This window comes from Stenella coeruleoalba (assembly GCF_951394435.1).
Source record: "Stenella coeruleoalba genome assembly, chromosome: 21".
NCBI classification, from domain to species: Eukaryota; Metazoa; Chordata; class Mammalia; order Artiodactyla; family Delphinidae; genus Stenella; species Stenella coeruleoalba.
The window spans coordinates 24479396-24507261 of NC_137167.1; the positions used below are offsets into that span (position 1 = coordinate 24479396).

The following is a 27866-nucleotide window of genomic DNA, read 5'->3' on the forward strand; positions in this document are numbered from 1 at the left end:
TGCCCTGGAGGCTGGGGACGGCCTTTGGTTCTCCAGGCCGTCGGGGCATCTGCGGTCAATCTCGAAGGTGGAGGGAGGAGGGTGGTCCTCGAGAGGAAGGACGTGGGGTCAGGCTTGGAACAGCTTCACGGCGGGGACTGGACCTGCCGTCTCGGGCGAGGGCCTTAGAAGGGGTTGTATTTGTACTCGGAGCATCTGGGCAGAAACTTTTAACTACTAGAAATTCTAGAGAGAACTCCTGGGAAGGAGCTACCAGAGGTCGCAGGAGTTGGGGAACGGAGTCACCCAAGATGAACTCACTTACTGTATCTTTCTAGGTCTTCCTCGTTTACACCCAGGAAACTAGGCTTCGCCTGTAACAAAGGGAAGCCCCCGCTTCCAGGTCCTGTGTTCAGCCCCACTCCATTGATAAGGAAGTGATCACACAAGGCAAGCTTCTCCTGTTCAGGTGAGATGTGACATCCTAGTGGATAATCTTAAGGTTGTACTTATGAATGCTGTGAAAAAGATGAGACCTGGCTAAAACTAATCTCTCACACCACTGAGTGAACGAGGTGCTTTGTTTTGGACTGGTCTATACTGGCCCATTAGCATGGCCAAAATTTGTGTTATGGTATACTAATAACATCATTCGGCAACCCAGCCAAGCCATTCTTGTTTAAACCTTGCTTCCTGCTGTGCTTTCCCCCCTCAAAAAAAACCAATTAGAAAACATGAATTATATTAAAATGTCTGCATCCTACTGTTAAAAAAAAAAAAAGTAACACACTTTGCTGTTGCCACAATTTAGTTTGTTTCACTGGAATGAACTACTGCCCAATACTTCTCGGTGTTATTTCACATTTGATAAGCTTTCAGGTAAGTATTCTTACCCAACTTCTAAAACCGATGAGGAACCCAAAATGGCACACAGCGGTAAATGACATTTATTGTTCTATAAATCTCAAGACTTCAAAAAGGGACCCTAAATAGACAAACAAAACTCTGAAGCATTTAAGAGGCAAGCTCGCTTCTTCTCCCCCACTGGGTGGCACAGGAAACATTTGGTCACACAAAAGCAGTTAAGATGACAGAAAGGAAAATTGCTCCTCTGCAGGGTTTTTTTGTCTTGATCAAGTTTTCACTCTGCTGTTCTGAGTTCACCCAGTTAACACAGTACCATCCCTTCGGAAAATTCCTAGTGGTTAAGACAATGAAGATTATCCCTAGTTTATAGATGGATACATTTAGATTTCATTTGGTTGCAGTTGATCATTGGCACAGAAGGATGATGCTGTCTGCTGTCCTGGATACCAGATTACCCCAGTCTGTGGCAGCACTAGCCGCTGAAGAGTCTGTTTTCTGGCCTTCAATTCCCTTTTCTCCCAGCTTTACATTTTCTCTGGTACTAATAGTCTGTGGGGAGGTGAGCTGCCATTAAACAAAGCTCCCATGTCAACGTCCAAATCCTGCGTGGCAGGAAAATTAGCGGTATCAAAAATGGGAGTAGACAGTGAAATTTATTTCAACAGATAATTAGTTATAACTATCCAAATTTAAAATATGTATACTTTTAATCCAGCAATCCCGGTGCTACAGGTTTACCTACGGATATTAAAATTCCTCGGGATTTGCAAGGATGTTCATTGTAGCATGCTTCATAATAACAAAACTGGAAAAACCACCAGCATCCATCATTAAGGGACTAAGTAAGTGAATTATCCATACTCAGCAGGCATATTAAAAGCATTGCATAAAAATGTATGTGCTGATAATGTGTGTGCCGATCCTGGAAAGATGTCCAGGATCTTTAAGTGAAAAAAAGCAAGGTGCAAAAACCACTTGCTTGTTAACTTCACTGGAGGTGGAGCCAATCATAAAATTTAAAGAACACAGCCTCCTATATACTTCCTTAGTGTCAAAAGGAGAATTCAGACAGTAAATTAAGAGAATGGGGACTGTCAGAAAGGTCTCGTCAAAGCAGTATACATAAGGAAAATGATCATTAAAAGGGATGGGGTCGAGATGAGTGGACATGATTCCAAAATGGACCGGCGTGGCAGGGCGTGCTTGTAGGAGGAAATGGATATTGGAAACTCCAAGGTGAATCTGGTGTGCAAGATCCCAAGACTGGCTGGAGCCGTCTAGTTAGGAGGCTGGTGTGGTAATATAGGTATGAGAGAGATAAAGGTCTGGATTAGAAATAAAGTGAGGAAGGCATGAAAAGGAATGATCCGGCAAGAATTCGCTACTGATTAGATTAAGCAGTAAGTCGACCACAAGGAGGAATCTGGTATGAGTCCAAGATTTTAGGCCATCAAGAGAAACTCAAATAGCTGAAATAAATGAGGAAGTCCAAAGGGGGATCTGATATGGGGTTTGATTTTAGAAATTAGAGATACCCAGCAGAAAGTTAAAGGTCGGGACTCAAGCTCAAACAAAAGGTCAGGACTGCAAATACATGGTCAAATGTCACCCATCTGAAATTCTGTAAAGGGCTGAGGATTCAGGATTGAATCTTGGGAAAGAAACATCAGTATAAGTCTAATAGCATTAAGTAACCCATCTATAGTCCTGTATTTGGCCTGTAATTCTTCAGTAATTTGATGTGATTTAATTTATTTCTTTGTAAAATGTGGTCTCCACTTTCAGTGATGTGTGTAAGAATTCGTTACTAGAGTGTAATCCATCTCTGAATGAATTATTGTTATAAACTTTAAGCTTAAGCTATTGAATCAACTCATGTGTAGGACAAGATGAACTGGTTTTCAATATTTTAATATCTCCTGTCTCCTCAAGGAGATCAGGGATTATATCAACTGGAACTTCTAAATAAGGATAACTTTTTCTTTCCTGAATCAAGCTAGTGACTTTTTTGTTTTTGTTTTTGCTCTTCTGCAACCGAAACGTTAAAATAAATAACATCTCTAGGTATTATGAATCAGTAGCCCTAATCCACAATTCCTAAATCTTATTGTCTAGACAGTCCTGAAAAAGATAGGCATATGAGCGTTAAGAATTCCCAGTGCCAAGCCAGACCAGAAACCTCGATAACACAGCCACTTCCCTGCCAGTTACTCATTATAGCAACACCTTGGGCAACAGCGATCATTCCAGTTCAGTAGCAAGTAAGCAACATCAAACAGGTTAGATTTTACCTTACTCACTGCAGAGGGAGACCCACATTGAGCGAATGCTGTGGTTGCTAAAGAGATAGAAAACATTTAATAGCTGTCTTATTAACTAAAAGGAACAAAAGCTCCAATGCCATGTTGGTATGTGTGAGGTTCCCAGAGGGGACCTCCTGTATACTCTGTGGGGTAGACTCTTAGGATAAATAGTCACTGACATTCTTTCTTACATAATGAAAAAATATAAGGTTCCATTTTCCTTTTACCGTCTTTAATTTGCATTTTTCCCCCATTCCAACTTCATAATCCACGAAAAACAGCTTCTTTAAAAGACGGGATGGTATTCCCTCATCCCTATCTTTTAAAACTATTTCATATCTCCTTTCCTATCCCTCTGAATTTTCCATTAAAATCTTTATTTCTACTTATTATTTCTCAGTCTTTCTCTCTTTCTCCACTTCATCCTCTCTCTTTCTCTTAGTTCTTGATTTCCTGATGTTGACTCAATGCTGTGAATTTGGCTTTAAGAAATTTAACTGCAGTATAATCTCCCAAATTTGTCTGATTTAGGGATATTCAAATTGAATAAGGAGAAAAATTGGTCTATGTAATAAAACATGTTCAAAGAAGTGTATTTTGCCAATAAACGTATGGAAAGTTGCTCAACATCATTAAGAACCAGTGGAATGAAAACTAAAACCACAGTGAGATACTCATGTAGCTGCTACACTGGCAAAAACTTAAGTTTAAAAATATCAGGTGTTGGTAAGAATGTGGAGCGACAGGTATTGTCATCAGTGACGGGTGGCAATACAAATTGGTACAGACACAGTTTGGCCATATCTAGGAAAATTGAGGATATCCACATCCTATGACCTAGTGATTCCATTCCTAGGTATATCCCTAGAGAAATTCACACATATATGCTCCAGATCCACGTACAAGAAATGTTTAGGGTGTATTATTTACAGTAGCCTAAAAGTGAAGCATGCAACTGTCTGATAAAGAATGTAGTGGATAAATATATTGTGTGGTTTATTTATGCAATACAGTAGAGCAATGATAAATGGATGCACTATAGCTACACAAAACCCCTTCGGTAAATCTTTAAAAATATAATGTTGGGTAAAAGAAGCAAGAAGCAAAAGAATTTGTACAGAGAGATTTCATTCACATAAAGTTCACAAAAACAGGTAAAACCAAACTATATTGATTAGAGATGTGTATGTAAGAGGTGAAAGTATAAAGAAAAACGAGGAAATAAGTACCGCAAAGGTCAACATAGTGCTTACTTCTAAAGGGAGGGATAATGTTGAACTTGGGGAGAAGGACATGGGGAGAGGAATTCTGTTAATGTTCTGAGGTTTTTTTAAACCTGTTTGCTTTATATTTTTTGTTAAACTATATACACATGTTTATACACTTTTCTGTATGTATGTTACATTTCTCTTTCTCTCTCTCTCACACACACACACACACACGGCAATACTATAGTTTTATCTTGAAGCGTGGGAATACCCAAGACCTGGGAAACCTGCTTTAATGAACAGATGAAAATTGTACTTGTAATTGGCACATTCAGTGTGTGAATGCAAATGCCCCACTAAAGGTTATTCTTTCTAAAATAGAGTAAGCTCCCTTATTTGTTTATTTACAGATGTTGAGATATACATACAAATAAGGTCCAATTACAATAATTCTGTAAAACGAAGCTATATCCTTCAAATTCGTATCCTGTACCAGAACTTCTTAAAACCATAAGAAATTATGCACAGCAATAATTCTACACAACCAATATTCTGTCTGGCTGCTAAACACTTTCAGTTTTAAAATGGCCTGACTACTGTCCCACTGGTGTCCTGGGGGGAGGGGGAGGGGCAGCGGGTAGGCCAGCGGAGGCCCGACTTTACTGAACTGTGCTGTGCATGCCAGTGTTTTTAGCTCTCACCCTTCAGCTCACTCAACTCTTTTTGTAGAAAACATCCAAATCACCTCTTCTAGAATTTACCTAGACCACCAAATCACAAAATAAAACAAGTCCCTCACTCATCCATTCAACTTCTATTGCACACTTAATATGAACAGGGTTCTGAAAACTAAAGGCTGAACAAGAACAAGGTCCCTGCTCGATTGCAACAGTACTGGTTCTCAGTATTTGGGTATTCCCATGCATTGTGGTGTTTTTGTGTCTTTAAATATCTGTAATTTTGTTGGTGTAATACCGTTATTTTAATATTTAAAAAATAAAAAATTGGAGCCATTTACTTCTTGAGACACACCCAAGAAATTTAGATTATTTTTATTTTGAAAAATGTGAAAACTACAGAAAAATTGAAAGAATAATAAAATGAATACCTGTGTAAGCATCTTCCAGATCCACCAGGCGATATTAACATGTTGCCATGTTACTATCTCTTTTATATCTCTGTTTGTAGATAAAGGCTTTTTTATTCAACCATTTAAAGTAAAAATAAGGACATCCTCTGACATAACCATAGTATTATTATCAACCCCCAGATTAAAATTGATATAATAAATACTACTTAATATACAGTCCATATCCACATTTCCCCAATTACCCTAAAGCGTCCTGTACAGCTGTTTGTTGTTTTTTAAACAGGATGCCGTCAAGGACACCACGTGGCACTTAATTGTCCTGTCTCTTTAGTCTCCTCCAATCTTGAACATCCCCCTGCTTTCATGACAATGATGAAGAGTCTAGGCTGGCAGTTTTGCAAAATATCCCACAATCTGGGTTTAGATGATTTCCTCAAGATTCAGATGAAAATCCTTGTCCAGAAAACTCCATGGTTAGGTTTATATTTCCCACCTCATCACATCAGGAGGCCTGTGATGTCAGTTTTGTCCCATCGTTGGTCCCACGCACCACTGAATGATGCAAAGTGGCATCTGACAGGTGTATCTGATACCACTGCAAAGGCCTCTTTTCTCCTCTGTACTAATAACTATCTGTGGGGTTATACTTTAAGACTATATGAATATCCTTTTCCCAAACAAATCTTTCACCCATGCATTTGGCATTTATTCAGGAGCCATGCTTACATACATCAATTATTACATTCATGGTTCCAAAATGGTGGGTTTTTTCCTTACATTTACCAGCCAGCATTTTTATGTGAAGAACTTTCCCTATCTCTTTCTGCCATGATTGTTGTTATTTTTTTATCACTAGGGACACGTTTTTTCTTGTAGTAAAATAAATGTAATACCTACCATTTTAATCATTTTTAAGTGTACAGTTTAGGGGCCTTAAGTACATTCACACTGTTGTGCAACCATCACCACCATCCGTCTCCAGGACTCCGTCTTCCCCACGTGAACTCTGTGCCCCTTAAACACTAAGTCCCCATGCTCCCCCCTCCCCCGTTCCTGGCAACTGCACCATCTTTTCTTTTACGCTCAAATTGTCTTAGATTTGGCCTATGGGAGCTCCTTCATTGTATTTCCTGTGTTCTCTGACATGTCCCCATCATTCTTTTTTTTTTAATATAAATTTATTTATTTATTTATCTCTGGCTGCGTTGGGTCTTTGTTGCTGCGTGCAGGCTTTCTCTAGTTGTGGTGAACGGGGGCTACTCTTTGTTGCTGTGCGCGGGCTTCTCATTGCAGTGGCTTCTCTTGTTGCAGAGCATGGGCTCTAGGCGTGCGGGCTTCAGTAGTTGTGGCTCGCAGGCTCAGTAGTCGTGGCTTGCAGGCTGTAGAGCTCAGGCTCAGTAGTTGTGGCTCGCAGGCTCTAGAGCGCAGCCTCAGTAGTTGTGGCGCATGGACTTAGTTGCTCCGCAGCATGTGGGATCTTCCCGGACCAGGGCTCAAACCCGTGTCCCCTGCATTGGCAGGCGGACTCTCAACCACTGCACCACCCGGGAAGTCCCATATCCCCATCATTCTTTGCGCATTTCCTTGTTTTCTGGCACAAGAAGATTTTCCAGGCTCCCTTTAATCCTTTCCCTGTCCCAGAGCTTGACTCAGCCATTTCTCCAAGGACCCCAGGTCCTTTTAGTGGGCAGTGAATGGTATCTAGAAACTAACATCTGAGCATCTAGGTGAAGTCACCGATATTGGAGGGTCACCCAGGCCCTCTTAGTAGATACATGTACATGCTTATCTATTTCTCTGTCAAAAACCACGAGTTCACATGAATTCCTTCAGTTCAAACTCAACATCACAGCACTCACTCCAGTTTTGTTTCCTTTCCGTGTTTGTAACGCCCTTCTCGAACAGGGAGAAAACTGACTCTCCTTCTCCTCAGTGTATTTATGTATTTAATCGATACCCCTGAATGTAACCAGCCTCCCAAGGCTGCCACTGTGCCTTCCCCGATGATACCACCCCCCACCCACCCCCGTGGCCTGCACACCTCGCGTTCAGCCCACGCCCTCCCAGAAGCCTCTCCTACCCTCTGTGGGCTCCCGCACCCGGTGCTGGGCCACTCTGCCGTGCAGGAGCCCTCCTCACCCCACTCAAGCTCCCATACCCCACACCAGGGCACCCGACGCCCTCAAACGACTCATCTGCTCCGGCTCTGACACCCCACGCTGGGCTGCACCTCCACGAGGACACCATCTCTGTGCTGCTTGTTTTACTGCCCTTCCAAGCACACACTTTTCTTACCCTTCTTGGGAAGTCCCACATCCCATACCAGGCGGACTGCCCATCTGCTTGGACGTCCCCCCCGCTAGGGCTCTGACTCTCACACTCGTAAGAGTAGCATTTCTCACAACTTCAGTAGAACCTTGGTAACCTCTTGGTAACCTTGTTAAAAAGGAAGATTGGGCTTCCCTGGTGGCACAGTGGTTGAGAGTCCGCCTGCCGATGCAGGGGACACGGGTTCGTGCCCCGGTCCGGGAAGATCCCACATGCCGCGGAGCGGCTGGGCCCGTGAGCCATGGCCGCTGAGCCTGCGCGTCCGGAGCCTGTGCTCCGCAGCGGGAGAGGCCACAACAGTGAGAGGCCCGCGTACGAAAAAAAAAAAAAGGAAAAAAATGCAGATTGCCGGGTCCCACTCCCAGAGATTATGATTCAGTCAATTGAAATGAGATGGTGAGATCCACATCCTCAACAGGTGCTTCTGATGCAAGTGGTCTGAGTGACAATTTAAGAAATTCTGTTTTCATCTGGAATAACAGCATCAAAAGATAAGCACGTTTAATACTTTGACAAGTATTGCCAAACCGTCTGCCTGAAAGGCTGTACCACGTTGTGGTTCCACTGGCTGTGCATAGCAGTGCACTGTCCCAAACCTTTCAGCATACCCCTCTAAGGGGAGGTGCTTCACGAACATTGGGTGTGTGGGGGGAGCGGGGGATCCTCTTCCCTGGGCCTCAGTTTCCTTATGAAGTCAGAATCTTGGATTAAATCAATGCTTCCAAACTTTCCTGATGATGAACATCACTTGGAAGTCTTGTTAAAAATCCAGATTTGCAGGATCAGGTCTACTGCATCAGACTCTCTAGGGGAAGGGAGTGGGAATCTGTTTGTTTAACAGTAATTCCGAGCTTCTCTTGAATAAGTTCCACGTTACTCCTTTGACTAAGTGAGTTTTGTAAATATTGCTCTGATCGACTTTGAATGTTCCCTCCGGTTCTATAATATTTTAATTTCACCTGACTGTACAAGACCTTTTGTTTTAATTATGAACCAATAGCCATGAACTTTAGAGGAAAAAGTACAAGCTGTCTGCAGAGCAGCTATAATGCTCAAATAAGATATACGTGGATGATAAATTCAAGACATGTCTTTTACATCTTTGTGAAGGCTAAATATTTCAGATATTTTTACATTTTTAAAGAAACTGCCACTGCAAAGATTTAAAATATTCCTAAAATGTCAAGGTGGCATACTAATACTCCTGTGCCGCTTTCTCATTGGAATTATTAAAGAAATGGACTACTACATAATAAAAGAAAAACTTCAGACCTGAAGGAAGATCAGACTTCAAGTAAAAGAAAGTTTTGAAGTTCTCAAGTTTCTCAGTGAAAAGGAAATAAGTCCAGTTGAAAACAGTAATAATGATAAAAGAGGATTGAAAGTAGATCTTATGACACCACGCTGAATGAATGATGTGTAATTTGGAGAAGTTATGGTTAAAGACGTTGCTGCAGAGGAATGCATTGATTCATCTAAAACAAATATTAAACTGAAGATTTTCCATATTGAAGTGATTTTTCTTTATGTATTATATTGATTTATGAGTCATATTTACAGACACTCTTAAAATTGGAAGTCATCAGGTCACTGTTGGCTATTGGATATTTTGGTCAAATAAATCTTCTGTTATAGACTTTTTTTAAAAAAGTTACTTATTGGGACTTCCCGGGTGGTGCAGTGGTTAAGAATCCGCCTGCCAATGCAGGGGACACAGGTTCGAGCCCTGGTCCAGGAAGATCCCACATGCCACGGAGCAACTAAGGCTGTGTGCCACAACTACTGAGCCTGCGCTCTAGAGCCCGTGAGCCACAACTACTGAAGCCTGCGCGCCACAACTACTGAAGTCTGCGTGCCTAGAGTCTGTGCTCCGCAACAAGAGAAGCCACTGCAATGAGAAGCCCGCACACCACAACCAAGAGTAGCCCCCACTTGTTGCAACTAGAGAAAGCCCGCTCGCAGCAACGAAGACCCAGTACAGACAAAAATAAATAAACAAATATTTTTTAAAAAGTTAATTATTTAGCACTTACCATGAGCCACCATCCCAAATGCTTTGCTTTCTGTAAACTCATTTTCTCTTCCATCAACTCTATGGAGTATGTACTTTCATGACTCCTTTTTGAGAGGAGAGGAAACTGAGGCACAGATCACTTGACTTGTTTGCCCACAAACACATGGCTATTAAGTGATGAAGCTGGAAGTCAAACCCAAGGGGACTGACTTTGGGACCTGTGTTCTTGGCCACATCACAGCAGGGTGGTGGTTAGTGTGGACAATTGTTGTGAAGAGCACATTGCTTCCTTTACTTTCTGTCTTCATTCAAAATTGAGTCATTATTATTAGCAAATGTTTAGGTAGACCCGAGCCAGGTTTCTCACTGTCCAAAAAAAAAAAAAAAAAAAAAGTTACAAATAAGCAAGGGGGAAATCTAGAGTGAACCCTGTGGTACTAGAATAGTGTTGGAGACATCAGTATGAACTCAAGTTTTCATGGGTAGTTCAATATAGGAAGATAGGAAAGTAGATAGATAGATAGAAATATGAGTGTATCCATGGGTTTATCTACACACATGTACTTCCTGGCTTATATCATTAGAGGACCTAGAAACAACGGCACCTCAGTAGCAAGAACTTGCTACTAAGGACGCAGTACCAAGGACAAGCATCCACATCTTGGTTTCTAACACCATTTTCCAATAAAAGGAACCAAGGATCCTTGGAGAAGTGCCTGATTCTAGGGAGAGAGCAGGGAAAATATAGGATGTGCCTGGAGCATCTTGTAGTACAAGAAAGTAAAGAAGTTCCCAGAGAGCAAAACAATGGGATATATCAAAGGGACATAGGAGCCAACTGTTATGATTGTATTTTCTTAGATTCTGTATTTGTCCACTTGGCATTCAGTCATCACAGGGCCAAACTAAACAGCCAAGGTTGTTTTCATCTCCCCTATCATCCAGCTTTTGTGGGTGTGTGAAAATCATATTACAAACCCTCCAGCCAACCCCAGATCCATATCCCCCATCACCTCTTTTTTTTTTTTTTTTTTTTTTGCGGTACGCGGGCCTCTCACTGCTGTGGCCTCTCCCGTTGCGGAGCACAGGCTCCGGACGCGCAGGCTCAGCGGCCATGGCTCACGGGCCCAGCCGCTCCGCGGCATGTGGGATCTTCCCGGACCGGGGCACGAATCCGTGTCCACCGCATCGGCAGGCGGACTCCCAACCACTGCGCCACCAGGGAAGCACCCCCCATCACCTCTTTTATTTAATTCTCACACACCAAGCCAGTATTTCCCCAGCTCTTTATCAACCCCCGGCCAGGTACCAGACAACCAAGGACAGCCTCTAGGCTTCAAAGCCCATACTAAAGGACTTCCCTTGTGGCGCAGTGGTTAAGAATCCGCCTGCCAATGCAGGGGACACGGGTTCGATCCCTGGTCCGGGAAGATCCCACATGCCGCGGAGCAACTAAGCCCGTGAGCCACAACTACTGAAGCCCGCGTGCATAGAGCCCGTGCTCCGCAACAAGAGAAGCCACTGCAATAAGAAGCCCACAAAGAGTAGCCCCGGCTCACCACAACTAGAGAAAGCCCGCATGCAGCAACAAAGACCCAACGCAGCCAAAAATAAATACATAAATAAATAATTTAAAAACAAACAAAAACAAAGCCCATGCTAGAATTATTCAGACTAATCCTAAGCTTTGCCTTTCCCAGGGAAAACCCAGGAAATTCTGTGGCCTGTGCTCTCCCCATGCTCCTGCTGCTGCCCTGACCAAGCCTAGTGCTTCCCCATGTGGCGCCGTGTGCTGTAGTGTGTTCCCTTCTTTTGGAAAATGTAAGTAACAACTTCTTTCAATGGCATTAGCCTCTCCGTGTTCACTTAGTCACCTCCATGAGTTAAAATCCCACAGGTATATTTTAACACAACTGGCACAATGAGCAGGGTGACTCAGTGTTCTGTAGAGGGACATGCCTCTAGGTGGCTCTTGGCTTGCAAACTGGATTCACCCAAGAGCCAGGTCTGCCTGGGAAGACACACTGGCTGCTGGTGTCCACGTGCTTCAGCTGTCACCGCTGTATGCTGTGTCTGCTGTATGCTGCCGTGGTATTCCAAACTAGATTGTAAGAGGACTTCAAAGGCGCACACCTTTGCCGTCAACCTCATTGGTCTTAGGTGCTGAAGTCTAGGTTGGCAGTTACCCTCATTCCCTAGTTGGTGCCTTTCACTGGACAGTTTGGTCCACTGGGCCAAACCTGGTTTCCCCCATTCAATAAACGTAGGTTCCAGGCAGTGACCCCAGGCTGATTAGGATAAGGCAAAAACTCCCCCACAAAAGGAACAAGGACAGGCTTCCTCCAATGAGACTGTGTTGGGGGCAAGTCTGTCCAATCTACCCAACAGCCTTGAAGACGGCCGTGGGCAATCAGCCTCCCTGTTGGAGTCTACCCTCCCTTCAGTGATTCACCACACTGGCAGCCCTTCTAGAGGGTGTCTTTATGGAGATATCTCTAAATGTGCAAAGACCATCATTGCCTTTTGCAGGAGGTTGGTTGGTCTACCTATATGGGAGGAGGCTGCACTGTTTGCTGTCTTGAGATTTCTTCCAGATCTATGATTCCAACTTGATAGGAATTTTATTTAATTCAATTCACACAACGTTGGCTAGTAATCTATGAATACCAAGAAATATATATCATATGGACTGTTTTGAAATATTGTATAGTTCGTATGTAACAACCTTTATTGTATGATACAATCAAACCACATGAAATAACATTTTTTAGTACAAGCAAGAGTGATTACTGTAAAGCAATTATACTCCAATAAAGATGTTACCAAAAAAATGATTAGAATTTTTTTAAACACCAGACAAAAATCTTTAAGTGGTACTAATCCTAAACAATTTTGCTTGCTTTTCCAGTTTATGTGGAGTGATTATGCCTTTCAAACATCCAGTATTCTTTTTTGTTTGTTTCTTTGTTTGTTTTTGTTTTTTTTTGCTGTACGCGGGCCTCTCACTGCTGTGGCCTCTCCCGTTGCGGAGCACAGGCTCCGGACGCACAGGCCCAGTGGCCACGGCCCATGAGCCCAGCCTCTCCGTGGCACGTGGGATCCTCCCGGACCGGGGCACGAACCCACGTCCCCCACATCAGCAGGCAGACTCTCAACCACTGCACCACCAGGGAAGCCCCCATCCAGTATTCTTGAATCGCTCTTTTGTGCTAGACACTGAACTGGGGGGTTAAATGCTCAAAGAAATAGGATTCTAGAGGCCCAATACAATAAATTATTTAAGGTATATAAAGGAGGTGCACATAAAGCCTATTTCAATACATAATGCAACACATCTGTACCCAATCATTGGCTAAAAGTTTTTGTTTGTTTAACACTGTATGGCATAAATCACAGCAAGATCCTTTTTGACCCACCTCCTAGAGAAATGGAAATAAAAACAAAAATAAACAAATGAGACCTAATGAAACTTAAAAGCTTTTGCACAGCAAAGGAAACCATAAACAAGACGAAAAGACAGCCCTCAGAATGGGAGAAAATATTTGCAAATGAAGCTACTGACAAAGGATTAATCTCCAAAATATACAAGCAGCTCATGCAGCTCAATATCAAAAAAACAAACAACCCAATCCCAAAATGGGCAGAAGACCTAAACAGACATTTCTCCAAAGAAGATATACAGATTTCCAACAGACACATGAAAGGATGTTCAACATCACTAATCATTAGAGAAATGCAAATCAAAACTACGATGAGGTATCACCTCACACTGGTCAGAATGGCCATCATCAAGATAACTACAAACAATAAATGCCGGAGAGTGTGTGGAGAAAAGGGAACCCTCTTGCACTGTTGGTGGGAATGTAAATTGATACAGCCACTATGGAGAACAGTATGGACGTTCCTTAAAAACTAAAAATAGAATACCATATGACCCAGCAAACCCACTACTGGGCATATACCCTGAGAAAACCATAATTCAAAAAGAGTCATGTACCACAATGTTCATTGCAGCACTATTTACAATAGCCAGGACATGGAATCAACCTAAGTGTCCATTGACAGATGAATGGATAAAGAAGATGTGGCACATATATACAATGGAATATTACTCAGCCATAAAAAGAAACGAAATTGAGTTATTTGTAGTGAGGTGGATGGACCTAGAGACTGTCATACAGAGTGAAGTAAGTCAGAAAAACAAATAACCGTATGCTAACATATATATATGGAATCTAAAAAAAAAATTAAAAGCGTCTGAAGAACCTAGGGGCAGGACAGGAATAAAGACGCAGATGTAGAGAATGGACTTGAGGACACGGGGATGGGGAAGGGTAAGCTGGGACGAAGTGAGAGAGTGGCATGGACATATATACACTACCAAATGTAAAATAGATAGCTAGTGGGAAGCAGCCGCATAGCACAGGGAGATCAGCTCGGGTGCTTTGTGACCACCTAGAGGGGTGGGATAGGGAGGGTGGGAGGGAGGGAGACGCAAGAGGGAGGAGCTATGGGGATATATGTATATGTATATGTATTGCTGATTCACTTTGTTATACAGCAGAAACTAACACAACAATGTAAAGCAATTATACTCCAATAAAGATATTTTTTAAAAAAAGATTAGCTGATTCAAAATTGTGATGCTGGGAGATGGACTAAGTTAAGGTTGCCTGTTAGATGGCTAAAGCTTTCTACTGATGTTTTTTTATTTTTTCCATTATTAAGATTCTTTTAGTGGAAAAAAAAAGAAAGTTCAGTATGATGTAGAGGAAATAAAGTCCAACCGTTCACACAGCCAAATAGCAGATGAAACAGATGGACTCTGAGCTGCCATAAAGCCCAGAAAATTCTCCTGACTCTTTTGGCTCTTATTTTGTAACTGGCATGAAAAGTCCATTTTTCTGCCATTGTGGTTGTAAGTTGCACAGCCTTCTGCTTTTTCACTCTTATATATTGATCCTTCAAAGTTTATATGATGGATAATAGAATAATAATTTATAAAGCATTTACTTAAAAATAAATCTGGGAGATTAAGCTCCACGAAACTAATTTGGGCTCAATGCCCAGAGGATGTCATACTGAGAATTTCTTGACTTAAATATATTCAGTACAGCCACATATTAGCTAAACCTCCTGATGGATTTCTGTTTAACTCTGTGAAGGCCGAAAAATATCACAGGGCCAGTACTGGTTAACGTTGAACTGTAGAAAGGTTGTGTGTACTACAGTGATTTTGTACGTGAATACACGCGTGTGTTTGCAAACACGCAGCTAAAAGTCATGGTCATCTGATCACTGTTGGCTTCTAAACAGTCTGGCTGGTCTTTGGTTTTCGAGTTAAACAGCTACAAAGTTCACTTCTATGTTTTGCTCTGGTTTCTCAATGCAAAAAAAAAAAACGAAAAAAGTGTGTTGACAAGTGACAACAAAAAGTGTGTTGAGAAAGGGGACTTTTCTTTTTATCAGAGAGCACTCTTGGCCTCTTTTGAAAAGTCCAAGGTGCAAGCTGGAAGACTCTCCCTACAAACAGGTGAAGCAACCTTCTACCTATTTGATTAAGTCCTGTCCTTGGCTCCATTCAAGGATTCCTGGGTGTGAATGCCTTTGCTACCCTGGCTTCATGAAGAATCAGTCACTCCCCGGGCTGTAAGTCTCTGAAAGTGTCCAGGAAGAGAAACAGGAGGGGTGACCCTGGTATATATGGAAAGATACACCTAGAGAGTTGGACTGTTGTTTCAGAATGTGCTGTCTTGTCCCTTCTTACTTTCTCTTTCAGTGAACATGGAGATAACGGACACGTGCGTAAATACGGAGGCACATGTGTGTATTCCTTTTTCTCTTCTTTTTCTGACTGTGTTTTGTGTGTGTGTGTGTGTGTGTACATGCGCCCAGCAGCTTCTCCTAGGAGCACTAGATGAAGCTACAGTAGCCCTGGGGAAAAGCCTGCATGTTGGGGGGTCAGGAAGATCCTGGCTGCATTCCTGGCTGCACCACATATTAGCTGGGTGACCCTAACAGCCACTTTACTCTGAGCTCAGGTTTTCTTTTGTTACGTGGAGACTTAAGTACCCACCTCAGGAAACTGCAGGGAGCATTGAGACAACAGGGCGGCACCATTCAGAGCTGGTTCACTTTTTCATTTTCTTCTCCCTCTTCTGGCTTCTGACAGTCTTGTCTCTCCTTGCCATCCCTCCGCATTTAACTCCTTACCCCCAAAAGTAATTTGCATTACCTTGGAAAGAAAGTATGTTCTAAAGGACTTGGTCCTTACTGAATACGTTAAGAATTTTTAGGTTTCTAATTTAGACATCCCATGATTTCAAACTTTTCAGTGTCTCCAACAAGTGTTTAAAAATTGTAGTGGACTTTCTTTTTTCCCAACCTCTGAACCCTCTTCCTAAGCTTGGATGCAGCCCCACTCTGGGAGCCTTGACGGTAGGCAGGGAATTCTGCCTTCCACTAGGGGAACCAGGAAGGAAGTACAGGCAGTACGTTAACTTAGCTTAGCCAGTCAGATGTTCCCAATGGAACGTGACTGTGGTTCAACGAAGCAAGGAGGGCTAGTGCAGCAGCAACACCCTTCTGCAGGTAGTGCTGAGATCTGGTATAGTAAAGGGTTTGCTGTGCCAGTGATGGGTCAGGCGTTCAACAGGGGCAGTAGGTCTCGGTCTTCGCAGAAGACTTTCACCCTCAGGCAACTTCATCCAGGCTCTTTTGCCTTCTCTGTTTAGACAGCTCTTCTGGAGAGGGGTCTAAGAAGGGACTTGCCTCTGAGACATTTCTAGAACCATTTCCCGTCTTTTGAGCCATTGCCTGGGGAATCTCTCTCCTAGATTAAAGTGACAGGCTACCACCTTCTCTTAGGAACTCTCACTGGTGGGTGCTGCTTGAAATTTAATTTTAGTAACCTGATTTTTTTCCTTTTTTTTAATTGATGTATAGTTGATTTACAATGTTGTGTTAATTTCTGCTTACAGCAAACCAATTCACTTACATATATATATATATATATATATATATATACATATATATATATACATTCTTTTTTCATACTCTTTTCCATTATGGTTTATCACAGGATATTGAATATAGTTCCCTGTGCTTTACAGTAGGACCCTGTTTATCCATTCTGTATATAATAGCTCACATGTGCTGACCCCAACCTCCCACTCCATCCCTCCCCCAACGCCCTCCCCCTTGGCAACCACCAGTCTGTTCTCTGTGTTCATGTTTCTGTTTCTGTTTCATAGATAGGTTCATATTTTATTTTATTTTATTTATTTATTTATTTATTTTTGCTTTACGCGGGCCTCTCACTGCTGTGGCCTCTCCTGTTGTGGAGCACAGGCTCAGCGGCCATGGCTCACGGGCCCAGCCGCTCCGCGGCATGTGGGATCCTCCCAGACCAGGGCACGAACCCGCGCCCCCTGCATTGGCAGGCGGACCCCCAACCACTGCGCCACCAGGGAAGCCCTAGATAGGTTCATATTTTAGATTCCACATATAAGTGATATCCTATGGTATTTGGCTTCCTCTTTCTGACTTACTTCACTTAGTATGGTCCATCCATGTTGCTGCAAATGGCATTATTTCATTCTTCTTTATGGCTGAGTAGTATCCCATTGTTTACATGTACCACATCTTCTTCATGCATTCATCTGTTGATGGACATTTAGGTTGTTTCCATGTCTTAGCTATTGTGAATAGTGCTGCTGTGAACATAGGGGTGCATGTATCTTTCTGAATTATAGTTTTGTCCAGGTATATGCCCAGGAGTGGGATTGCTGGATCATATGGTAATTCAATTTTTAGTTTTCTGAGGAACCTGCCTACTGTTCTCCACAGTGGCTGCACCAACTTACATTCGCACCAGCAGTGCAGGAGGGTTCCCTTTTCTCCACGCCCTCTCCAGCATCTGTTATTTGTAGACTTTTTAGTGATGGCCATTCTGACCAATGTGAGGTGGTACCTCATTGTAGTTTTGATTTGCATTTCTCTTTTAGTGACCTGATTTTATTTCTTCTCCTCTCACTTCTTTACTTCCAAGTGTACATGTTTGACTGTGTATGTGTGTGTATCTTAGTATGTGTTTCTTTCTCTTCGGCCTTCCCACATTAAAGTCTAATCTGGAGTCAAAAAGAGTTGTCCAAGTTTTCTCTGATTAAAAACCAATAAAGCCCAAATCACTAGAAAATCCAGGATTAGAAGCAGTTTGCACATACCACAATTTTTAAATACCCTTATTTGTAGACATACAAGTGCAATGTTGAATATTTGCTCCCCGCATTTTACAGTACTTTCTTGGATTGCAGCCCCACCAGTAAGAAGCACAATTTAAATAAGTGTGAAGTCATAATAGATGTAATACATTTGAAGTCATATTAGGGTTACTTTCTTTGAGCTTTCCAATCAGAGGCATTTTGATCAGAACCATCTGTTAGTTGTTGTTTCTTTTCCTTTCTCCTCAAACTGCTGCATCTAGCCACCAGAATTCACCTCACTCCAAAGAAAGCCTGCAATCAGTGTCAGCTGATGGGAAAATGCTTCTGTCTTACTTAGTATTCAGAAACATCACCACTTCTGCAGATCTCTGCTGCTGATAGTAAACTAAGAAATCATGACCAAAATCCACTGCATAGAATCTGAGCTGAGGGGCTCTACCAGCTGTGTGACCTTGGGCAAGTTATCTCTGGGTCCCTCTGTTTCTTGCTCTGGAGAAAGAGGTGATGATTATACTAGCACCTACCTCATAGGGTGGTTATGAGTCTAAAATGAGTTAACACACGTGAGATGCTCCCGATGTGGCCCAGCGTGTACTTTGTGCTCAGTAAGGGTTAACTCTGCCCATTACAATCCGTATCCCTTAGTTGGCCAGTGAGCGATGTTCAGTTCTCCCAGCCTGTTATGGGCTGGATTGTGTCCTGCTCCAGTTCGTATGCTGAAGTCCTAGCCTCCAGTGTCTCGGAATGTGACTGTATTTGAAAGTAGATCCTTTAAAGAGATAATTAAGGTGAAGTGTGGTCATGGGGGTGAGCCCTAACCCAATGTGTCTTTATAAGAGGAGATTAGGACACAGACACACACAGAGGAAGGACCATGTGCAGACAGGTGGCTTTCTACAAGCCGAGGAGAGAGGGCTTCAGGAGAAAACAACGCTGTCCACGCCTTCATCTTGGACTTGCAGACTTCAGAAAATAACTTTCTGTCGTTTAAGCCACTTGGTCTGTGGTAAATACTAATGTTTTGGTGCTTTGTTGTGGCAGCCTTAGCAAACTAGTCCACAGCCCAGTCTCAAGCTTTGTCCTTGAAACTGGCTGCGGTCTTGGGTTTCCTGTCCTTGAACCCTGCTGCTTCTCCCCTTTCTCTGGCTACTCATTGCTCCCCACTGGCTGCTCTGCCATCTCTGCACCCCAGAATAGAAATGTTCTCCAGGTTCCTTCTCAGCACCCTTCTCTTTCTTTCTACGTTTTCTCACAAGGTGATTATCCGTTTTCCCGGCTCCGCCTCTGGCCGTCACACAGAAGAATTCCAAATCTATAGCTCTAGTTTCACCCTTCCTGAGATCTACACAGACTCCTCAGATGCCTGTTAGACATCTTCACGGCTGTGTCTTACTAATAAATCCTCCAGCCAAACCCACTGTCTTTTCATACTTTTTCCTCCTCTTTTGCCCCGCCCCCTCCCTTAATGACTTCACTATCTTCTTAGAGACCCAAACTATGAAACCACCCAACCATCGCTTATTTCCTTCCCTCACCGCTCCCTTGTCCCCAAGCCCCATAAACTCAATTCCCACAAAGTTTTCCATACTTCTCACCTGTCCCAGTCACCTCACAAGTCCAGGGCTCATCAGCAGTTGCCCAATATTTTGCAATTACTCCTTATTTCCCCCGACTTCAGCTTTGGATCTGCATCCTTCAAGGAGTTATTTTCCTAAAACACAAATGCTAGTATTTTCTTCCTAAAATATCTTAGTGGCCCTTTGTTGCCTAATTTAACAAATAAAGCCCAAATTACTTCCATTGGCATTCATGATTTTCTGTGATCTATTAAATAGCCTTCCTTTTCAACTTTAAAGGATATTTTTTTAAAAATCCACAAAATCAGCAAATATACTTTACACTGCTGCCGTATCAGACTACTTCAGAATCAGTGTAGGTTGTCGAACCTGCAGAAAGCAAGCATTTATATTCTGCAAATATATTGCCCTTGTCTTCTGTATATTACAAGACTTCCCTTCAAAGTAGGTCCTACGTGGTAAATGGAACAAAGGAGAATTCTGATGTTTTTTATAAATGCTATTTTTAATATCATGGACTCCCATCACATCTTTTGTTATTGTTGTCATTTTCCACTTTGAAATATAATTGACACACATCATTGTATATGTTTAAGGTGTACAGCTTAATGATTTGACTTACATACGTTGAGAAGCAATCATCGCAGAAAGTTTAGGTATCTTGCATCATCTCATGTAGATACAAAAAAAAAGAAAAAGAAAAAGAATTTCTCCTTGTGATGAGAACTCTTAGGGTTTACTGTCTCAGCTTCCCTACGTATCACACAGCAGTCATCATGTTATACATGACATCTCTAGTACTTACTTACCTTATGAATGGAAATTTGTTCCTTTGACCACCTTCCTCTAATTTCCCCTTCCCCTACCCTCCACCTCTGGTAACCACAAGTCAGATTTCTTTTCTTATGAGGTTGTTGGGTTTTTTTGTTTTGTCTTTTAGATTCCACATATAAGGGAGCTCATGCAGTATTTGTCTTTCTCTGTCTGACTTATTTCACTTAGCATAATACCCTCAAGGTCTATCCATGTTGCTGCAAATCCTTGTTTTTTATGGCTGAAATACATGTATATGTATATGTGTGTGTGTGTGTGTATATACACACACACACACACACACACCACAACTTCTTTATCTATTTATCTGTAAATGGCCACTTACAAATAATGCTGCAGTGAACCTGGGGGTTCAGATATCTCTTTGACATAGTGTCTTCGTTTACTCAGATATATTCCTAGAAGTGGAATTGCTGGATCATATGGTAGTTATATTTTTAACGTTTTGAAGAGCCTGCGTACTGTTAGTGGCTGCACCAATTTACAATCTTTCCAACGGTGCACAGGGTTCCCATGTCTCCTCATCCTCGCCCACATCGGTTCTCTTGGCTTCTTTTTTTTTTTTTTTTTTTTTTTGCAGTACGCAGGCCTCTCACTGTTGTGGCCTCTCCCGTTGCGGAGCACAGGCTCCGGACGTGCAGGCTCAGCAGCCATGGCTCACGGGCTCAGCCGCTCCGTGGCATGTGGGATCTTCCCGGACCGGGGCACGAACCCGTGTCCCCTGCATCAGCAAGCAGACTCTCAACCACTGCGCCACCAGGGAAGCCCTCTCTTGGCTTCTTGATGATGGCCGTCCTAACAGACCTGAGGTGATATCTCATTGTGGTTTTGCCCTCATCACATTTTATCCATGTTAAACTGTAGACCTGAGGATAATAATATGGGTGTATGCATCCTTCATTCATCCTAGGTCTATTTATAAAACTTCAAGGATACCATGGCCCTGCACCCACTACTGCAAATGGTCAAGGCCCAGAAGCACTCCTTGGAAAGTGTCAAGAGTCCAAGACTCAAGTCCATTGCAATCAAATGCATTTCCAGTAAGCCTTGCATAAATGTTAGAATTCATATGTGAAATCCTGCCTAGTAAGGAAAAGGAAATGAAACCTCACTTCAATCTTGTTCTTGGGGCAATCCAAGATTCACAGATTCCCAGTAGCAGGTGTTCAGCAGATAAAGGATCGAGTCTTGGCAGGGAAAGGGAGATCTGTGTGAGGGCTATAATTTTGGAGTTTTCCCCCAGGAGACAAACAGAACTGTGCTGAAGGATGGACCGTCAGCCAGGGAGTACAGAAGGAGAAGAGAGGCGTGAACCTTCAGTGTGTACACGGAGAAAGGAGAATTCATGAAAAGTGATCCCAATCTAGCAGTCAGTGCTTAGATAAATGAGAAAAAAAAAAAAATGAGGGGAAAAAAAGAGAAAAAGAAAAACACATTATCTCTCAGTTACGTTTTCTATCTTCTTAAGGATTTATCCAAATCTTTGTCAACACGTTCTAAGAACATTTTGTTTTTCTTTCTGCTTAGCTTGCTTTAAACTTTTAAACTATCTTGGTATCATTCTGTAGCATGGGCAGAGAGAAGGTTTTTTTAAAAAAGGGGTTCTTTGGGGATCATTATAGTTTTTAATGTTTCATTTGATTTTTACTTTAATAATACCCAGAGGAATATTCATATATGAATCAGTCTGAAATAATGGAGCTTGGAATAATTGTATTTTGGAGAAATAGGTCAGTTCACAGCTGCCACTAAAAAGGTAACACCTTGTAGCAATAGTTCTTTCTGAAGGTCGGTCATCAAAACTGTTGCTAAGTCACCCAGTCCATGTGTTTTAAACTTGATATTAATGGTTAGAAATGTACATATGTAGTTTTTTTTGGGGGGCGGTGCAAATTGTTGAAGAACAATGGCTTTAGGTTAAGTTAGATAGGGAGTTTGGGGCCAAAATTCCATCAATAATATTACTCCAGTGCACTTCACCTGATTTGAGAAAGGTCATATAGGTTCTTCCCCAATTATGAACACTTGACTGATGAACTTTCATACACACAATTCAGTACCTGTAGACTGACCCCTCTTCCTGCCCTCCGGGTTTTTCCTGGGACACCGGAGAGGTCATGAGATGCTGCTGCCACCTGGTGGTCAAGAGGGGTAACTAACATTTACCCCCAAGCTGTTCTCTCCCGGGTATCCTCCGTCCAGTTCAGTCCAGGTCGGCTGTGTTCAGTAAACATTTATTGAGCTTACATGAGGGCCAGGGATTGTGATCATTCCTCAGGGGACATACCTGTACCTATCTACTTTTCCTTTTTTACCATTTACAATTTAGTTTATTTAATCTCATGCAATTGCTTTCTTGGGAACGGACTCATTCTCTTTTACCCTCTCTGTCCCCCATACTCTCCCAGTTCTTTCTCCGTTCCTTTAGAAATGGTTAGCTCTATTCTTCTTTCTCAGCTTCCATTTGGGCACCACCAATGACACTAACCATGACTTAAAGCGAAAATGTTATGCTGTTAGACATTGTTCCAAGGAAAAAGGAAATCATACAATCTATAAGTTTTCCACAGACTTCTAAAGGCTTCCAAAGGGCCCAGAGTTTCACAAAAGATGCTTTTTGTCTTCCCGTCTAATTGCATCTACACTATTTTTACTCATTTTTCCTGAGGCACCAACATTGAAGAAAAATATTTCTAATTCTTTTCATCGATTTTCTATTTTCTAGCCATAGTAAATTTTCCTTTTTCTATTTTCCAGCTCATTGTGGGTTATATCAGCTTGCTTGAGATTGTTTGTAAGCATAATCATCATTGATAAAACTGCTTTTAGGGAAAATTCATTTGAACTCAAACAAGTAGATAAAAGCTTTTGAAATGTAGTCCGCTTCAACAAGAGACTTTTCGGCAATTAAAAAACATAAATTAGGGGCTATTTTGTTTATAATATTAAAAAGATTTGTAACTTCATAGATTAACTTATCACGGAATCTCTAAATAACATGATCTCCTGAATGCATTTAAATTGTGATTCAATTGTAAAACATTTAGAAATAGAAGTTGCTATAAATCCAGTGGGGGTAAACAAACACAGAGCCAGTAAGAATCAAAGAATTTGGGAAGAATCACACAATTTCAGGATTCTGTTAGTTCCACTAAGTGTGCACATATCTGAAATAGTCTTATTTGTAATCAAAGCATTTGGGAAGACTAATTATAATAAGAACTATGTAACCTTCAAATAAATTCCTAGAATTCTTGGTGGGATTGCTAAATCAAAGGGCATGTACATTTGTAATTTTGATAGATATTGCCAAGTTTCCGTCCATAGAGATTATACCAATTACCTTTGTATCAATTTTTAAATCCCCAAAGACGTCATTATTATTGGTTTATACAGTCAGTGCTTATTAAATTTATCCAAGCATTTATGATTTCCTTTGCTACTCATTCCTTCCTCATCTCTGGCCCTCCATATGGGATTATTTTCCTTTTTAAAAGTATATCCCTGGACTTCCTTGTTGGCGCAGTTGTTAAGAAACCGCCAGCCAATGCATGGAACACGGGTTCGAGCCCTGTTAAGGGAAGATCCCACATGCCGCGGAGTCATGAAGACCGTGCGCCACAACTACTGAGCCCGCATGCCACAACTACTAAAGCCCGCGTGCCTAGAGCCCGTGCTGCGCAATAAGAGAAGCCACCGCAATGAGAAGCCCGCGCACCGCAAGGAAGAGTAACCCCCGCTTGCCGCAACTAGAGAAAGCCCGCGCGCGGCAACGAAGACCCAACGCAGACAAAAATAAATAAATAAAATAAATTTTAAAGTATATCCCTTAGAATTTACTTTAGTGAGTTTCTGCTGTGGTGAACTCTCTGTTTTGTTTGAATGAAAATGTCTTTATTTGCCCTCCTCCCTGAAATAATTCTAGGCTGACAATTATGGTCTCTTAGCACGTTGAAAAATCTCATCCTTTAAGCTTCCTTTGTTGCTGTTAAGGACTTAGGTCTCAGTCTGACTGTAACTCTTTCCAAGGTAATTCATGTTTCCCCCTCTGGCTGGTTTTAAGGTCTTTCTCTTTGGATTTTAAAATAATTGGTATTGTTTTAGGGTTTTTCAGAAACTTCTTTTGCTTTGTTTTAGTTTCCTTTGATGTGTCTAGATGTGGATTTTCTTTTTTCCTGCTCAAGATTTGATGAACTTCTTAAATCTGTGGATTTGTCTCTTTTATTAGTCATTAGTTATTATCCTTTTAAATATGGTCTTTTACTTGTTCATTTCATCCTCTCTAGACTCTCAATAAATGTATATCAGACCCTCCTCTTCTATCTTCTATGCCTTTAATCCTCTCTTCTGTATTTTTTGTCTTCTGTGCTGCGCGCTAGATAATTTCTTCTGACCAACATCAACATCCGGTTCAGGAATGTTCTCTTTCGCTCTGTCTCGCCTGCTGTGAAACTCTTTTTGACTAATTAATTTCAGTTACAGAGTTTTTCAATTTTAGAGGTTCTGTTTGTTTCTTTGTTAATGCAATGTTTATAGTTTCTGGTTTCCTGGAGATATTTTCAAGCTAGTGTTTTACTCCTTGACGCATAAAAGCAGCTGCTTCACAGCATATGCCTGGGCATCCCAGTGTCTGAGGTGTCTCTGTGGCGGCCATGAACATGCACCTCTCAGATATCTGGCGACTAAGAGCATAAATAGCTGTTGGCACCAGCTGCTGTGCTCTGGTGCCCATGACCACATTCACGCAGAGGACACGTCCAGGCACAGCAAGGACCCGGAGGAAGACCTGTTTATGGGAGACACGAGACTCCTTTGACAGGTGACTTTGGCTCAAGGACTCCCCTCCGGCCTTACTGAACTTTCTTAGCGCTGCGTTGCAGTTTAAGAGTCTCCCACCTAACCTTCCACCCTTCCTTGTCTCCTTCACAGGGGCCTGAACTGCAGTGTGGTAGGTCCCTAAGCCCCCGCCATTCCCTTTATGCCTCTTCATTTTCCTTCACGGGCATTTCCCCTCATAAATCCTTGCATGTCTAGTCTTGTCTTGGTGTCTGCTTCCTGGAGCACCTCAACTAGCCCGAGCGGTACCAGGATTAACCCAAGACAGTAGATGAGAAATGTGCATCTGAGATTGCCCCACGCACTGCTAAGTGGGCCAAGAGGACGCCAACCCGGTTGGTTGGTGGGGCGCGAAGCGTCTTGGCACAGGGTGGAGGCTTAATTACTAACGATTTCATCAGCGGTGATGTGAAAAAGTGCCCCAGTGCCAGGGCTACAGCAATGATGCAGGCACTCAAGCGATATGGGGGAGCCATGCCTACAAAAACAGAGTTGACTGGTTACTGTTAAATTGTACTGATGCCCTGCAGAAGGATAATGAGAAACTGAGGGCAGTTAATGGCTAAGTGTGCGCCTCAGTGGTAACTTACAGAGGGGCCCTTCTCTCCTGCAGTGGAAGAGCAGACGCAGTGGAGAGTAGGCTGAAGACAGCTGTTAGAGACGTCTGCAAGCTTAGCCAAGGCAGGCCTGTAACACAAAAATTTGAGCCCCGTTGGGGAAAACCTGAGACTCTGAAACATACGATGGAGTCACCTGAATGGATGCCCTGTGCATGTCAGCTCTGTGACCACCAGCCACCTCCATCCTCCAGGCTTACAGAGGTGCCCACCCTTCCCCAGTCAGAGTTAGCACTTCTGCTAGATGGGAAGACACTGCAGAGACCTTGCCTATGAGGCAACAGTTGTCCCCTCTTGGGGGTCCCCACCTCTTCTCTTGGCAGCCAGAATGATCACTAGGGTTACATCCCAGTGCAACCCAGCTGAAGATGCACTGGGCATGATAAGGGAGGAAAGAGACCATACACCAAAAGAATGACAGGAAGCGTCCAGCATCTGCTGGCAGGAGCCGGGGGGGGGGGCAGCCCTGGAATTAAATTTTAAAGATGCTCAATCAAGACTAGTGGAATGTGACACTGGATAAGCAATTCCTTGGGAGATGGGATTTAATATCCTGGCAAGGGCCCCAGGGGATGGGGAGAAGTCCTTGCTGGGGTGGCTCCTGGAAGCCTGGAGAAAGGGATGACCAGTACGCAGCTAAGTGGAAAGGCCTGAGGTACCCAGGCAAACGGTAGTCAGGAGACGCTGGGATGGACGGATGGTCTCACTTCAATGAGACGGGATGACCAAGAAGTCTCTGTGAGACACACATACTCTAGAGGGTGGGAAGTGAACCCTGTGAAGACTCAGAGCCCTGCCATTGGACAGAAGACTTTAGAGCTCAGAGATCCGGCACATCCTGGGACATCTTCTCTAAAATAACATCCTTACTAGAGGGAAGGAAGCACTGCCCCCGGTGGGATACCCTTGGGTTCTGGAAGCAGTGCATTCCACAGCTGAGAATACTGTTGCCTCCACCTACTGGATGGCGTGAAGGCTGCCAGCTTTGAGTGGAGCAGAAAGGGCTCTGGCCCATGTTCAGGCTCTGGTGGTGCCAGCAGCCTTACTTGGGCCGTATGATGCAGCAGACCCTGTGGGGCTGGAGGTGTCAGTGGTGAGGAAAGATGCAGCGTGCAGCCTGCTGCAAGCCCCAGTGGGAGAATCACAGTGCAGGCCCCTGGGATTCCAGAGCAGAGCCGTGCCATTCCTAGCAGAGAATTATATGCTCCTTGAGAAAGTCCCTAGCACGTTCCTGGGTCCTGGTAGAGATGTCTACCATCTTTAGGAATTGTCTAACCTTTGGGTGGGGGGCAGTCTCGCTGAGGTCAGCCGGGCCCCAGAGGTCAAAATCATCAGAACACAGCAAATAAAAGATGTGGTTGATAGAAGGTTCAGGAACAATTGGCTTCCACCTCCTTCCAGGAGCCGGCGGTGTCACAGCTCCGGCCCCAGCTTCGGCCCCGAGCCTGGCTTAGCCCTTGGCCTGGCTTAGCATCCTTCCACCTCATCACCCTCATCTGGATCTGGAGCCCAGCTGGCCTATTGCTTTGCAGTTCTGTTCTGTTTTGGGTCCATAGTGATGTTTTCTTGTTTTTGAGCTCAGTTTGCATTTCTGACTTCTGTTTTTATATTTTCTCTCTCATTACTATACGTTTCGAGAAAAAGAGTGCGTCAGAGCACGAACACGCTGCACCGTATTAACCGGATGTCCAGTTCATCCTCTGTCTATCTGTTCGTTAAGATGGGAGCTACCAGAGCAGGAATATACGCTTATGGGAGAGGCTGAATGGAGAAGGAGAAGTGGAAGGAGAAGGGATCATCGGTGCACGGGGCTTCCTGAGGGAGCGGGAAGTGATGGGTGGAGAGCACGGCGGGCGGGGGGAACCTTTGCTACAGGGAGAGATGCTCTCTGCTGTGGAAGGAGGAGGGGAGGGCAGCAGATCAGGGAGCTTCTACTTTAGGGGACAGGATGTTGGGGTGGTGCCTGTCTTTATGAAGCAGGACATGAG

The 27866-nt window shown here is 43.1% G+C and overlaps 1 protein-coding gene across 1 annotated transcript in view; it reads left to right on the top strand.

The window, feature by feature from the left end:
* The window catches only part of LOC307179835 (uncharacterized protein), a gene marked incomplete at its 5' end in the record, with an annotated part of 70706 nt that overhangs the window by 1902 nt on the left and 40938 nt on the right, over positions 1–27866 (top strand). The window contains 2 exons of the mRNA XM_079909490.1: positions 318–448; positions 11490–11610. The remainder of the gene's footprint in view (positions 1–317; positions 449–11489; positions 11611–27866) is intronic.